The 14,991-nt window shown below is 41.5% G+C and overlaps 1 protein-coding gene across 10 annotated transcripts in view; it reads right to left on the bottom strand.

Moving 5' to 3' along the window:
* The window catches only part of sulf1 (sulfatase 1), a 65,026-nt gene extending 50,184 nt beyond the window's left edge, over positions 1–14,842 (bottom strand). For 8 of the 10 annotated variants that reach the window (XM_053858492.1, XM_053858499.1, XM_053858496.1 and 5 more), the window contains exon 1: positions 14,646–14,842. The gene's annotated coding sequence lies outside the window, so the exon portion shown is untranslated. Of the gene's footprint in view, positions 1–14,177; positions 14,211–14,645 lie in introns of all 10 variants that reach the window. The other 2 variants (XM_053858493.1, XM_053858497.1) reach the window with 1 other exon arrangement.
* Between the last annotated feature and the right edge of the window lie 149 nt (positions 14,843–14,991).

Genomic DNA, 14,991 nt, shown 5'->3' with positions numbered 1-14,991 from the left:
AACTGAACAAGCTACTTAGACGTGGGAATGGGAAGAAGCCTCAATGGCTCATTTTAAGAAATAAGTCACAACTGTACCAGCGAAAACAAGTCAGATAAGGTGTTTTGTCTTAAGGCTATCCAACAGTATTTACTCTGAAACCTTAAAGAGAAGGATGTAAAAAAGGTAACTACAAGGGACTCAAGGAACAACTGCTATAACTTCAGGCCTTTTGTGATGTTATCAGTAGGTTTCAGTCATTGACTGGTCAGCCTCACCACTGGCCCTGTTCCCCCATCCGAGTCTGTGTCTCTTTAACAAGCTGCAGTATAAAACCTCCGCTCATTTCAAGCTGTTTCTCCAGTTCCGAGAAGCATAATAAGCATGTTGTTGTGGGAACAGTGGGCTGCTTAGCTTATTAGGACCGTTGAGGTATTTTCCGCACTTACAACACTGTACAAGCTTAGACTACTTACCAACTTTAATGGGCTTAGGACATACCAACTGGATTGGAGTTTACAACTGTGAAAGTACTAAAGTGATCATAACGTGGCTCACAGAAGAAATGACTGCAGAGATTGTGAACCAATAACTTAAACTTGATGTGTGAAGGACTTAACACCCAACTAAACGAAGTGATGAATGTGAATTGCATTTTCCCCCAGTGGACAGGACAAAAGGTATTTGAGTTTAGACACAATCCCCAGGGATTAGAAGGCACAGTTTATTTGAGTACATTCTCTGGGGGGAAACTTTGGTGCTCAGACGGACATAAAAATTGAGTGCACATTGAATCTCCAAAAAACAAACATCTCATTTTGTTCTTAGTACTATAGTGCCACACATTAGTGCCACCATTCAATCATTTTTACGTCCAATCTTTAAGAAGAAGCAATGCTCTGAGTACAGGTATTTCAATAGGCTTTTGAAAGCCTAATACAGGCTGCAGCAGGAGAAATGACGCTTGCAGCAGACAAGAATAAAGAAATGAAATTAAAGAAAGACTTGTATAAGCCAAATAATGGTTTAGGTTTCATCAAACTATTCCAACTGGTTGCTTAAATCTGTCGTGTTACCCAGTCGTTAGACCATAACAAGTTGATGACTAAGTTCTCACACAGAACAGCTGTGATTCACCTACTCGTAACCACTTGAGCCAGTTTGGGTTTGCTCTCAGCAAAACACTAGGACAATTGACTTGCAAATTAGTGTTTTATAATCACAGATTGCAAGAGGCGAGAGGAAGTGAGTAGTTCCACCCAAGACGGCGAAACGACAGTCATTGCCATTTACACCGCCATAAAAGGTAAAAAAAAAAGCGGGTGTGTGGCACAGAAGAAACAGGTAATTATTTATTTCACTGCACAATCCCAATGACTTGGTGTTGGTCAGACATACCTCAGAAAGACCTGTATTTCTGGCCATCGATCTACCTTTTACGTAAAGTACAAAGCAAAATGAAGGCTAGTGAGACAACAGTTGCTTGGTGGTTTGGGAATATATGGGTGATGCGATCGATCAAACAGCCACAAGAGACTCTTCATGCATGAAGACTACGTGCCCACGTGTCATTTTCTAATGGAAGAGGCTGGCTACCAAAATAAATCTCAATTTTAGCAATTGATCCTTCAAGTTAGGCTACAATCTCTTAAAGCGCTCACTAATCACCGACAGCTGTGTGTGAACAAGCTAATCTCAATTAACTTCTTCAAAATGGAAAATACTGAGGCGACTCATGGCACAATGGGTGGCTATTCGGAACAACAGTGTTTTTGCCCAATAATTAAACACAAAAGCTGGCACTATCCACTAAAAGTCAGTTGCGCCTCACCTAAATAAAAATATTTCCCCAGCAAAGGAAAGGTAAAACAACATTGCAGGACTTAAAAAATAAATAAAAAATAAAAAATAATTCACTGAGCATGAAGAATCCAAGATCCAGTGAGCTGCACTGCCTCTTACCATCCACCGACAATCTCATCACCTTCCCCCGCACAATCCAACTTCCTCCACTTCACAAGCCCTGTAAACAAACACACCAAATGCTAACATTGCACAACTGACACGACGACCCCCAAACCAAATGTCAACCTCGCACACACAGCGGTCACACTTGTCGCATGAGGGAAATATGCACACAGAACTCAGCCAAGCTGCCACAGATTTGCTTATCGTTCAATGCATCAGACAAGGTTTTCAGTCCTCATCCTCCACATTCCCCTTCTCTCCTTCACTGTCTTGGCCAACAGGTCCTTCCATCTGCTAGCCAGCTGGTGTGGAATGATGGTAAAGGAGGACAGCAACAAAGGAGGGGGCCGCTCTACCCAACGATCTGCCAATCTCAAATGATCAAACTTTCTCTCAGAGACAGTAATGGCTCTCATTAGGGTCCAACTCAGACCTGGATCACTTTCGGGCAAAAAAATAAATGTGGAGGCACAAAGTCAGTTCAATGCAGTGACACATTCATTTGATTCCAGTCGTAGCCAGTGATAAGAACATTTCCACACAACGATCCAGAAGATCCCACACTTTAAGAAAGGTGACATTTTCGAAAAGAAAAGATTTGTCTTAAAAAATCCATACTAATGAACAATAAAACAGGAGGTCCGTTCTTTCATCTACCTCACATACAACTCGGGCCCTATGATTTCTGCCTTCATGGAACTGGCCAATTAAAACTTGTGGCAGATAAACTTTTTTTTGAGTGCAGAAGAGAGACATGTTTTTAGGGAAACTCTGGAAGCCATAGTGAGCCCTCAACAGACTGAGAGCCCCATCCTTGTAAAAAAAAATTTAACCATGGTGAAGCGGCTGCATGCAGCTCTGCCTCTGTGAGGGTGAGAGCTTGATCCTCAGTTTACATGGCGGCCATCTTTCAGTGTCAATTGTTGTCTTCTAAACCAATCTTTTTTATGTCACAGGATCTCATTCAATGAATAAATCTCAAAGCACACCACCAGTGGAACCCAGATCAAAGGAAATTGTTCATATTCTCAACTCAATACATTAAAGTTGATCTCTGTTTAGCGTTTAGCTAAATTTTTTGAAAAAAAACACTGTATTTGGCAGTGAAGTAAGAGTCAAAATGGAACTGAATTCCCAAAATATAAAAAAAAGAAATTAGGGAAAAACAAACACAGATTTTGCTGAGCCCAATAAATGGTCATAACATACAATGCCTTAACACAAACAGGGTCCAAAAACATCCAGCTGTCTTTTTCCTGACCAGATACATGATTCAGCACAAGCCTCAGGTAGCTAAGACCCAGCCACTTCATTTACACCAATGAGCACTCTCACACATGCGTTATGGGGAAACTAACATGCAAGGAATTAATTCACATAGACAACTCGGCAGACAGTAACCATGTTCTCAGAATGTGCTGTGCTGTACAATGAAGCACCTACACATCCTCACCACCAGACACAGACCTCCAATCTGTCACGTTTGCACTGAATGCTACTGCTGTGCGCCAGTGTCCTCAAGTGACACAATGCACATAAATGACGAGGCGTACAGGGCGAAGTTTTTTTTTACTTATTCGCAAGTTGCTTTCATCGTTTCACTGATGTCTCTCAGGGCACTTTTGATGCTACGGTACTCCTGGGCCACCTTGTCGAAGAAAACGATTGAGCCACAACAGCAGCAACACAGCGCAGGCTGTTACACCCGAAGAGTACAGTGAAATATTGTTAACTTTAAACAACTTCAAGCAGTAGGGTGGCAAGCGAGGTCAGGCCGATAATAAAACTGACCATGATCCAGTGCTTCTGGCACATTTGGTGCATCTGTCTGGATCCGTCACCACATCATTCAGGATACATTCATTGTCATAGTAGAAGTACTTTGAATATTCATTTGGGGAGCTCCCATGACCTAACACATGGATAATGCTGCCAGGCTCTTACTTGCCTGTGCCAACTTTAGGCTTGCGATTTATAAACGGACACTGGCGTAGGACATGTATGTGCACTATTTCATAAACCCGAGCCTTAGTACATACACATCCATATGTACAGTTTCATAAACAACGCCCCTGGCCACACAACGGTAGCGCAGCCACACGGGAATAGGGAACATTTTAGAAGGTACGTAAATCAAAATGAATAGACTGAACACAACCGAACGTTCTTCCAAGTTACCCCATTTCCAAACGGCCCAGAAAGTTATGAAATATGCTCATCCATTTCTCACTCTTTTTACAAAGATGATAATAAGCTGTCTCCAGAAAATAAACACAGAATCATTACAAGCTTACTCCATCAACTTTTTTTGCCATTGTAAAAGACAACACCAGGATTCTTCAAGCTGAAATTGTAATGGTGTCATTTTCCTACACCGCAGTGGACATACCCGATAGAGAAGCTTTGGGAAGGATTGAAGAAGGTCTCTCCTATCATCAGGATAAAATCTTGATGAAAATTGAAACAGTGTCAGAATAAATGTGTGCCATAATAAAGCTTTGAGGGGTTCCAAACGAAAACATAAGTTTGTTTTTTTGGGGGGGTGGCAGCAGGGTAATTCACATCAAGCCATGTTTTTCTGACAACCACTTTAATCAGGTTCTTGTCAGCATCAAACACCCAGAGAACAATTTTGCTGTTTGTCACTCCAAATGTAAAAACCATCACTTTCATACCCGCCTAATGCCGACCTGTAAGCAGCGGATTTGGGTTGAATGGACTCCTTTGAGCCAAAGTCAAAATGTGTCACTCATCAATCGTTCCTTCCTCCTCCTCCTCTGCCTCCACCTCTTTCAGAACAGACAGGTTCAGAGCAGGTCTGAGGTCGACAGCTCGTAACCCGACCCTTGCTGCTGCCTGCTCACTCGCACTAATGATCTTGGCTCACGCCCATTCCCAATGTTGGTTTAACCCGAAGTTGATGGGCCAATTTTACACGTTTGAAACAAAGTTCTGTTCCACTCCAGCTCAAAACATCAAACCATTCTCCGCTTCAGTTGTCAAGGAGAAAAAAGTACAAAACAGCTGCTTGTGCTTCATCCTCTCCATATACTTGGACACCTTTAAAACGATTTGCCATAAGCTCTATCACAGTGTGCAGGATCACTGTTCTGATTTTTGGGTTGCAAAAAACACAGGACCGATTTAAGTCCACGTGCCGCTTGTGTAGCCATGAATTAGGGAAACACTTGCTCATCAAGGAAATTTAACAGAGCGGTAGAACTGCATGTTCCTTTTCTGAGTGGTATGCAACCAGGAGCAGCTCTGGACTTGTATTACCATGGTAACCTGCTTGACCTTTCACTTTTGGTCATGCTGCACCTGTCAACAAGTCACAACTGCACTGTGAGATTCCTGGCCTCTTATTTAGGGCTCACACTTGAACGTCGGCCTAAACCTGTTTACAAACAAATATCTGAGAAATATATATGCTCCGTAAACCTTAATAGAAAAAAATATATAGAAATAGAAAAAAAAATATTCAGATTAAGCTCACCACAGAGAGTGAGATGTGAGTTCTTCAATCAATAATTGACTTTTTGTCAGATACTTACACATAAATAGCAACCAAAAACATTCAAATAATATTCATAAAAGTTACCGCATGATTCACATGAACTACTTTCAATTATGATGTTCAGTTGAAAGGAAAGTATTAATAAACCTATGATGGGAACTAGTTTACAATAATAAAGCAAATGTATTTTAAAAAATACTGCAATTGAAGAAATACTGTTATTATTACAGCAGCTTAAATATAACAGTATGTTTGTACAATTTTAAACAACAGCAGAGTCCTGTTCTTAATAACGTGCTAACTGGAATTACCAGGCAGAGTAGTGTATTTATACTGACCATCTGAGTTTATGAAAAAGAGGGCACGTGTCCACAGGCACGGCAATGGTTGACGTGAACAGCATAAACCACAACTGCATATTTAAGTGCGTCAACTGGTGCTACTTTGACTGAGTGTATATGTCTACCACGGCATGGACAACTGCTTGCGTTAATAGAAGAACATATGTCAGATAAAAAGCAAGAAAAAAGAACAAGTCTCTTCTGTCAACGGAAGAAAAAAAAAAAAAAAGATACGTCAATGACAAATCTGATAATGGTTTAGACCACAGAGTTATGTGCAAATATAGCTGCAGGTGAGAAATGAAACCAGCTTATTTAAACACACATTCACCTGAACTGTCATTGTGACATGAAAAGCTTTTGAAATACATCATCTTGGCAGACAAAATGTGCATCTGTTTTGGGAGTCCTTTCAGGTTCCCAAGGCTGGAGAAGAAATGTCATGGCGGGGAAACGAACCCAGATGATTTCAAAAGTCCAGGCTTTGAAGTTTTATGGCACTGCAGCTCCACTGAGCCTCATCGGGCAAGATATGGTCTCGCCTGAGCTGCATTAGACATAATATTGTGTAACACAGCACAACTCATATCTCAATCTACTACACACCAGGATGCAAGTGGCCTCCAACAGCACTATTTTGAACCGTCCAGAGCATGTACAATAACTTTAGAGTAGAATACTGACACAGAAAAAGCTAATATAAAGTACACAAGTACTATGGTGACTTGCATGACGACACATGAAAAAAACAGAAGAATCATCGCAGCATCAGGGAAAGACAACACACAATGTGGAAGTGGATAGTATGACGGAATGAGAGAGAAAGAATTCGGCGTTTGCCGTCCTTGGTGAGGAAGGGCCAAAATCTGACCGTGACGGTTATCGAAGCAGACTTAAGTAAGACAGTCACAATGTTTGCACCAGTTTAAACGACAGCAGTGTCCTGCTCTTAACAACACTCTAACTGGCATTAGCACAGACAAGGCTATACTTAGGGTGAGTTTATAGGGCATGCACTTGAATCTATATATACAATACGTCAAGAGACATTAGCCTGAATGGCAAGAGTTTAAAATTAAAGTGACAACTTTAAGTTGAAAAAGACATTACAGTATTCAATAATGGTCAGTCGGCCCATCACTATGTGTAGCCAGATTAATTAAGTGGATTGCTGACAGTTCTGATACCATAAAAACAGAAGACTGCATCCCTGATCGATTTAACCGAACTCCATTAAACTTTACTTTGGGATCCGAGCAATTCAGAAAGTTAAAAAGAGTGTCTTAGAACCTTATCACTAACGTCCTGAAAAATAAAATCCTATAAATTGAACAAATCACCAGTAAGCACCGTTTTTCAAAAGACTTTCTTCCCTAACTTTTGGAATGATGTGTCAGTTTTTAACAAACCAGTGGTCAGCCTTTTTTGTGCTCCATACACTAGTGTTTATTATGACGTTCACCTGCAAATGTTTTGCCAGATTCAAAACAATCTGTGACATCATTACCCAGCACGGCCAGAATTCCAAGAAGCCAGTACCATTGCAAACAATTTCAACAAATAAAACCTTTACTTAATAAACACACCTGTTTTGAACTCAATGCAGCTCCCCACAAGGAGCACAGCATTCTGTTCCGTCTTTGTAATGCTATTCTCTATAATTAGCTTTAGTGGGACGTAGAACAAAGACCAGAATCGATTCCATTGAGCACTTGCAGATGACTCTCAATCTGATTATAGGCCATTTGCATTTCACTTGCCATCAACACCAACAACTCGGTTACTTAGTGGATCCTATTCAAACCCTAAAGACCCAGAGTCTTCCGTCGATCAATAAGATGCCTGTCCACTCCAGCCTAGGTTACCATGTCTCTCCAAACACAGGAGAAAAGTCCACCAGAAAGAAATCCCATCTGTGTCCTCATCCATTCTGCGGGTGGAGACATGAGCAAACAGCTCACTTTCACCACCCTGGCAACCGGTCTCGCCTCACACCATCACACTACACACACGTGCACACACACACACACACAAGCACTCAGTATGCACCCATTCTAAAGGTAGACCCTAAACAGGCTCATGAATTGTCAAAGGTAAACATTTTAGAGGAGATACAAAAATGAGACTTCCTGGTGGCACTGACTGCAAATCTTGTCAGAGAAGAGAAAACAAGCACAGACAGATATATGGGCCACTTTTCCTGAGAGAGCTCATGCTCGGGCACGACTTCAGCGATCCTGCCATAGGAAACATCCAAAATAATGCATATAGTTTTCCTGGGAGGTGTAAATAAATAAATACTTGTCAGCACCACACTTGACTGATGTATTTATTCTGAGCGCTGATAATAAAGTGTCACTCTTTTTCATTTCACGCCATAAAACGGCAGGAAGTGAAGCGGAAAGTTCCCTCTTCAATTGCTTGGACAGATTAGACAAATATTTTTCTCTTGCACAGCCATCGCCTCGCCCCCGAGCCTCACAGGAGGAGGAAGGAACGATCTTTTAGCTCTCCTACAGCACCGGTGGCTTCTCTGGCTCGGACACAAGTTTCTCACCAGCTGTCTGTTTACACTGCGCCACTAGAGTTGGGTATCCATTACTTTTATGGGAGACGGAGGCAAATAGCACAGCACTGCTGAAGTTTGCAACGTGAAAAAGCTTGGCCACAATTTGACATATGGACATTAGCAACTCGATTTACTTGATAAGTTATCTTAAAATCACTAAGCAGCAGTCTAGAAATGAGAAGTCACTGGAACGTAAATGGCTCGGAAATAGGTTAGTAGATAATTCATAAAATTATTGACTTAATCACATCATACGAAACTTAACATCACCACGTTCTAGTCTCAGTAGTGACAGATAAAAAGTCGCCTAACACAAACCTTTGTTTGACTCTGAAGGAACTACAACTTGAAGGGTACGCTGCTGTCCTTCCAATCACTCTGACTCCTGACACCCTGAGACAGCTTAACCATATGGAGCCATCTACAAAGTTGGGGGGTTCAGTAATGGCACACCAACTGCAAGGACAAAAAGCAGCCGAAACCACATGTTGCTGTAAATCATGCCCTGGCTGTTGATCTACGTCAGAGTCTGACATCCAGCGCTGCAGACCAGGTGATGCTTAAATGATCGCTCCCCGATACACGTTACTGCTGCTGCCAAACTGAGGCACAGAGCTGAAGAAAAGGTCCTTGAGTGCTTCAGCTCAAACCTTGAGTATATCAAAATGTTTTCATGGGAAGTATGAAATGCTCAATGAAGCAGGAATGCAACATTTAATACCATTTTATTTATGAGGCCATGTGTTTTTTACAACCTTTTGATTGAAGACAAAGAGGTTTGGTAAAAACCTTCTATAAATAAATGAAATGTCTTGCGCAAACAGAGAGCTGATTAAAACATTAGATCACAACAGCCCGTCTGAAATCCATCTGACCTTCACACTGTTGGCTCATGAGACGGCGGGCTTTCGTCTGCCACATGCACCTAAGTGGACTTCATCATCTCAGAACATTCAGCCATGGATTTTCAGCAGAGTACAGACATGTGATTTATAACAACAACTGGAGATTAATGACCAGAGCTGCGCCAGAGCTCAACAACAAGGTTCCTACCGGCCAGGAATGTCAGAACACTAGACGGCTTCTGTGCCCTCTTGTGGAGGGCTGGCACACTTCACCCTTCTGACAGATCATTGCATAGCTGCAGATTATGAAGCTGAAGGACATGCCCTTCATGCTGTCATCACCTTGCTAGTAAAAAGAACGCTGAAAAGAACAATTTAACTCTGACATAAAAAGGGAAAACAAGTATTTTTTGGTTTTTATTAACGTATCTATTACTTCTAGAGCGTATCATGATCACTGATACTGTGTGGCTGTCAGTGGTGAAGGAAGACACCCGTTTGAGGTAGCTTGCATGGCACATCATACATATAACGTTTTGATGACAATTGCTCAAATATATCAAACCAATAAAGTCCCAAACTGACAAAAAAGAGACACATTCTTTTAACTATCCTGTGAGGAATCTTTGTATCAGTGGTGAAGGAAAATGCTCTCTTGGCTTGGCATGTGGGACAGGCACAGACTCAACGTAAATAAAATAACATTGTAGCTTAGGTATCCCAACCTTTGACTCAACTTCGGTAAGAACAACTGAATAAATATGACATTCTGTGACTGGTGTCAACCAATTCTGACTCACTCAGTCGAGGTCTGACACCGGGAGTGGAGAGCTGATGGCTCAGGGAACCTACCTGCTGTGTGACCTTCTGACAAAACATTTTCTTTACAGCTGACTATCCCGTGGTTCCAGTCCACATGTGGAGGGTTCAGAGGGTCTGAAACGTTGCATGAACCTCCACAAGAGTAAAATAAAACGGCTTCCGAATTGAGCAATGTTAGGCTAGTTTGGGGCAGCTGGTCTGTAACAAGTTATCACAACAGCTAAAGTGTTTATGATGGAAAACATCACAGCTATGGATGCAATGCCTTCTTATTCCGGTCTATCAGTCTGCCTCCGGGCAGACGGAACTAATGAATCATGAGCCTTATTTGGTGACGCACTGCTGGGAAATCGTGCTCAGACTTTTGGCAACTCACGTCAGTGATGAGGGAAGGCAGCTAGACTGTATGATCGGAATGGATAACCAAACACAACAAAAGTAAGTTCCTTAAATCACCACACATGGACCAGACAAACCTCAGAAAGTTGTTGATTCATGGCGAGACTGTTTGAGAAAGAGATAGAGCAGCAGGTGTGAAGCAGCTGAACGCGGTCAAAAGTTTATCTGGCAAACGAAGAGACATTCTTTGGTCGCTTGCGTACAGAGATTCACTTTTGGTTGTTGAACACACCAGAGCCGCGCCCCTCACACTTGGCCAGCAACAGAATCATCACTCAGTCACACTCCACCCTTCAACTGTGAGCTTGGACAGAGAAACAAAGCCTGAGAGAAAGAGCGTGTGGCCAAATAAAATGAATCAATATTATTTTTACAGCTCAGCTAGTCTTCACTTTAGAGGGTCAAGTGAAACATTATCCGAGACGAGTGATTAAGATTGTCAAGGCCTGAATGGTCATTGCTGCAAGAAAGGAAGGCGAGAAGACACGGCATCATTAGAGAGGAACTCAAGCAGTTTATTGAAAACTTAACAAGCTAGAAAACACGTACGCGCACAAGTATGTAGAAAAAAAGAAAGGGCCTGCGCTGAATTGTGACGTCAATGATTCATTTGTACAGCAAAGTTTGGACATTTGCTTGGCTAAGACAGATGTGACAGACATGCTTTATTTATAAAACATGGGATTACGTATTAATGAGGACCACGCCAAAGGGATTGGAGTATTTTTCAAAATGATATCAGTACTTCAGTATGTTTATGTAAATTTCATTTATTCATGGTTGAACAAATAGGATAAGTTACAGTTAGTGGCATGAATTTATAGTATAAAGGTGCGATGCAAACAGTAGAGACGTTTCAGTTTTCATTTAACAGGAAAGGAACCACTTTGTTAGAATACAATTCCACCTGCTCCTTTTGCAGAGGAACATCTGAAGATTAATAAGAGTCATCAATACATTTTTGAGATGAGGAAGGGAAACTACTAAAAGGAAATGCTAGGAAAAGCTAGTACTCAAAGATCACAAACTAGACTAAGTATGGACCCAAAACATTTTAAAAGAACTGCTGAAAACCAGTGCGACTGCAAGAGGGATCAATACAATATTCAAGCATTTTTGAATCCCAGTTTTTCACTCATGTTCACGTTGTTCTTTCCTATCAATAAAACACACCAACAGTATAATGATTCACGGGCTCTGGCGGTTCTTATGTTTCAACTCAGACAAAAGACAAATGTTTGCCTGAATATTAACTTGAATTTCTGCATTGCATCCATCTTAAAAATTGAAGCCACTCATGAGCCAATGTGTAAGTTGTCAAACTGAAACAAATCTGCTTCATAAATGTCAAGCGATTTGAAAGAGAGTTGAAAAAGGTAAATAAAACCAATGCAAATAAAAATGACTGGAGTAACAGCAGAAGTAAGTAGTTAATTCCTCAAAGAGGTTCAGCACCTGAAGAAGAGCCATTCGCAGCATCACCAACAAGAATGTTCTACTGGTAAGATCAGCATTATTTTCCACAAACCTGTCGTAGTTTCTCAGGAGAGACAAGTGATCGTGTCCCAAGATCGGCCTTCAAGGCTGTGTCTGGCTAATGCAAGGCTTCGTTTAATGCAGGGGTGTCAAACTGACCCACAAAAGGGCCGCAGTTAACATAGGGAATACAGGGTAACCAATCAGGTGTCAGCCGAAACAAACAGCACCAGACTGACCATCAGCTGATTACAGTCTTCAGACACCTGACTGGTGAGTAGGTGTCCTCTGGATTGGTTGGAACAAAAGCCTGCACCCACTGTGGCCCTTTGAGGACCGGTTTGACACCTCTGGTTTAATGGATGACGACGATGTGTAACTAAAAGGGGTCTGGAATTGTTCATAACGGGGTGAATTCATGAACAATATATATAACTTTAACCACAAATAATTACCACACACACACATTCTGGAAAAAAATGAGTCGTACAGAAAAAAAGTCAGTGTTAATCACCGTTCATCCAGAGGCCTGGTGGTTTATACATCTGTCAAGCTCAGTTTAAGCCATTACATTCAAGGCCTCCTCTTCCATATCAAGCAACTTTGTTTCTTAAATAAACAGTTTAGTTTTGAACTCAAGAGCTAACTGCTACACGGTGTCAGTGCAAACAAACTGCGTATTGTGTCCAGCGATTCATAAGCCCATTAATTCACTCTTTAAAACAAACGGAACCGAAGTACATCAACATTTGTCTGAGCGCTCTCAGAGGCTTTCAGAGAAGCTGTTCACAACCTTTTATTGAACAAAATGTTTTGGCAGCTAATTAGAACCAAGTAGCGTGAGATGTCGTAATAAATCGCAGCTCAAGTGGAAACACATGACCAGAGTCAATAACAGCGACTTCATTGATGACAGAGTATCAGGGCGAGTGAAAGCAGAACGCAGATGCGACCTTAAATAAACTGCGGTATCTTATCTGAGAGGGAAACAAGGTGATCTAATATGCGCCGTCATCACATCACTTTACCTCAAGACTATTCATCGAGAGTCAAGACTAAACAAACTGCAGAGTAAAATAATCAGACTAATGTGCGCACAAAGACCTTCTGAGGCAGAGACAGGCTGTTATTCTGGATGAGTCATCCATCCCAGGTCTAAGCCTCACCCACTGCTCATCCTGCCAACGTGCAAGACACATAAAGTCCAGCCTTTGAAATGATCACCAAGCGTCTGGAGCAGTGACCACATCATGGTCAGAGACAAGAACCATAAATGGGTCTGTGTGAAAGAAAGGGAAACACAGACAGGACAGCCCAGACTACTGTTCTCACATCATGAAGTCTCGCTGTTCAACCTTTACTAGGCTGCAGCGACTATGAAAGATTTGACAGGAAGACTTACAACCAGCCAGGACTACTGTTCGTCCCCTGACCATCTAATCTGGCTGGATTTTCTCAACTACTTTTTGGAGCAACATTAAATGAACAGCGTCGCAGTCAATCACATGCTGATCCCAAATAGAGATATTTTATTTCAAACCCCAGCAATCATTGCGGGATGAGCCCTCTCCAAGCCATTTGTCAAAGAAATTGACAGTGACACCTACATTTTCAACTGTTAACTGAATGATTGCTAGCACGACCACATGGTGTGTGGTGGTAAAAGCAAAGCGCCAATAAACTGCCTCCGCCAACAGCAAAAATGGCAGAAAGGCCATTTAGCTAGAAACAACATCGCACTTGTTCAGACAGCGTGTCCTTCAGCGGCTCTCAGGTCTGGCCAAACTTAACAGCCACAACTCTGCACACAACACTGATGAATGTGTTTTGGTTCACACTACTGAAAGTGGAGATGAATTCTGCCCGGGGCTTAAACAGGTCACACACAGATCGTGCACGGATTAGAACCATACCCAGAGGATTTAAGACATGATCCTGAAAACAAATGAGAATACAAAAAGCTATATTTACAAAAGATTACATGAGATTTAGAGCCACCACTTTTACAAACAGCTTTGACAAGTGACTGACTTCCTGAAGAGGAAGGTGGTTGTAAAACATAAAATGGGGTTTTCCATTCATTGTCACACATTAACAATGCTAAAATAATACAATTTAAATGCAAAACAAATACCACAAAACTTTCGCCTTCTAATGATCACAGTCTTCTATCAGCATGCTTGTACACTCAATGACATCCAAAACAAAGCAGAAAGAAGGATATTTCTGCTTTTAAAGTGTAGCAAACAAAGAGACTTAACTGCTCAAGTTCTGAAGAAAGTGCAGTCAATTGGCTGCAGGCCCGGTGTGGCCCCCGGTCCGTAGGTTTGACAAAAGCGTAAGAAACAGAAGTAAGAAACAGTTCTGATCGATGCATTTTTTGGACACTGAAATGTGATGGTTTATTAGATTTAAGTGGTTTATAATATAATGTATGATGTTTCTATAAGATATGACAAGCAAACACATAATTATATGAAATAAATGATCAGATGATAGAAAAAAAAAAATCTCCCATCAACGTGACCTTAAGTGACTTTAGCATTACTGACTCGCATGCGTTTATCAGCACAATATAAATGGAATTATGTGAGATAAACCGTGAGAAGACCATTGGTGATGTTCCACAATTTAATAAATTATCTTTATACCCGTAACTTATTCAATAAATGTGGTAAAATATGCAGAATATGGACTTGTGCTAGCGCTCGTTAGCATCGCTAGCTTACCTGTTAGTTGTCCAGTCTTGAACTTGGTACAGTCCTCTTCAGTGCAAATCGCATTTTCTTCAACTCGTAAACAGACGTCAAGTGAATTCCAAGTGTCTTAAATTAACAGCAAATGCCAGAAGTCGCCAGCATCTTCCATGACGATTTTTAACATTTTCTTCTCGTCTTCTTCTTCGTCGGGACGCTACAAGTTCAAGTTTGCCACGAAGGAATTTTGCTAGAACGTAAATCGCGCGCTAAACAAAGTAAAAAGAGACTTTACAGTCTGGCACAGGATCGAGCTCACAATAGGCTCTGTGGGCCCCTAGTTGGCTCGGCAGAAATCCAGAGTTCTACAGAGTGGATG

Source organism: Synchiropus splendidus, chromosome 3 (genome assembly GCF_027744825.2).
Source record: "Synchiropus splendidus isolate RoL2022-P1 chromosome 3, RoL_Sspl_1.0, whole genome shotgun sequence".
Classification (NCBI taxonomy): domain Eukaryota; kingdom Metazoa; phylum Chordata; class Actinopteri; order Syngnathiformes; family Callionymidae; genus Synchiropus; species Synchiropus splendidus.
This window is presented reverse-complemented; position numbering and strand designations above follow the sequence as displayed.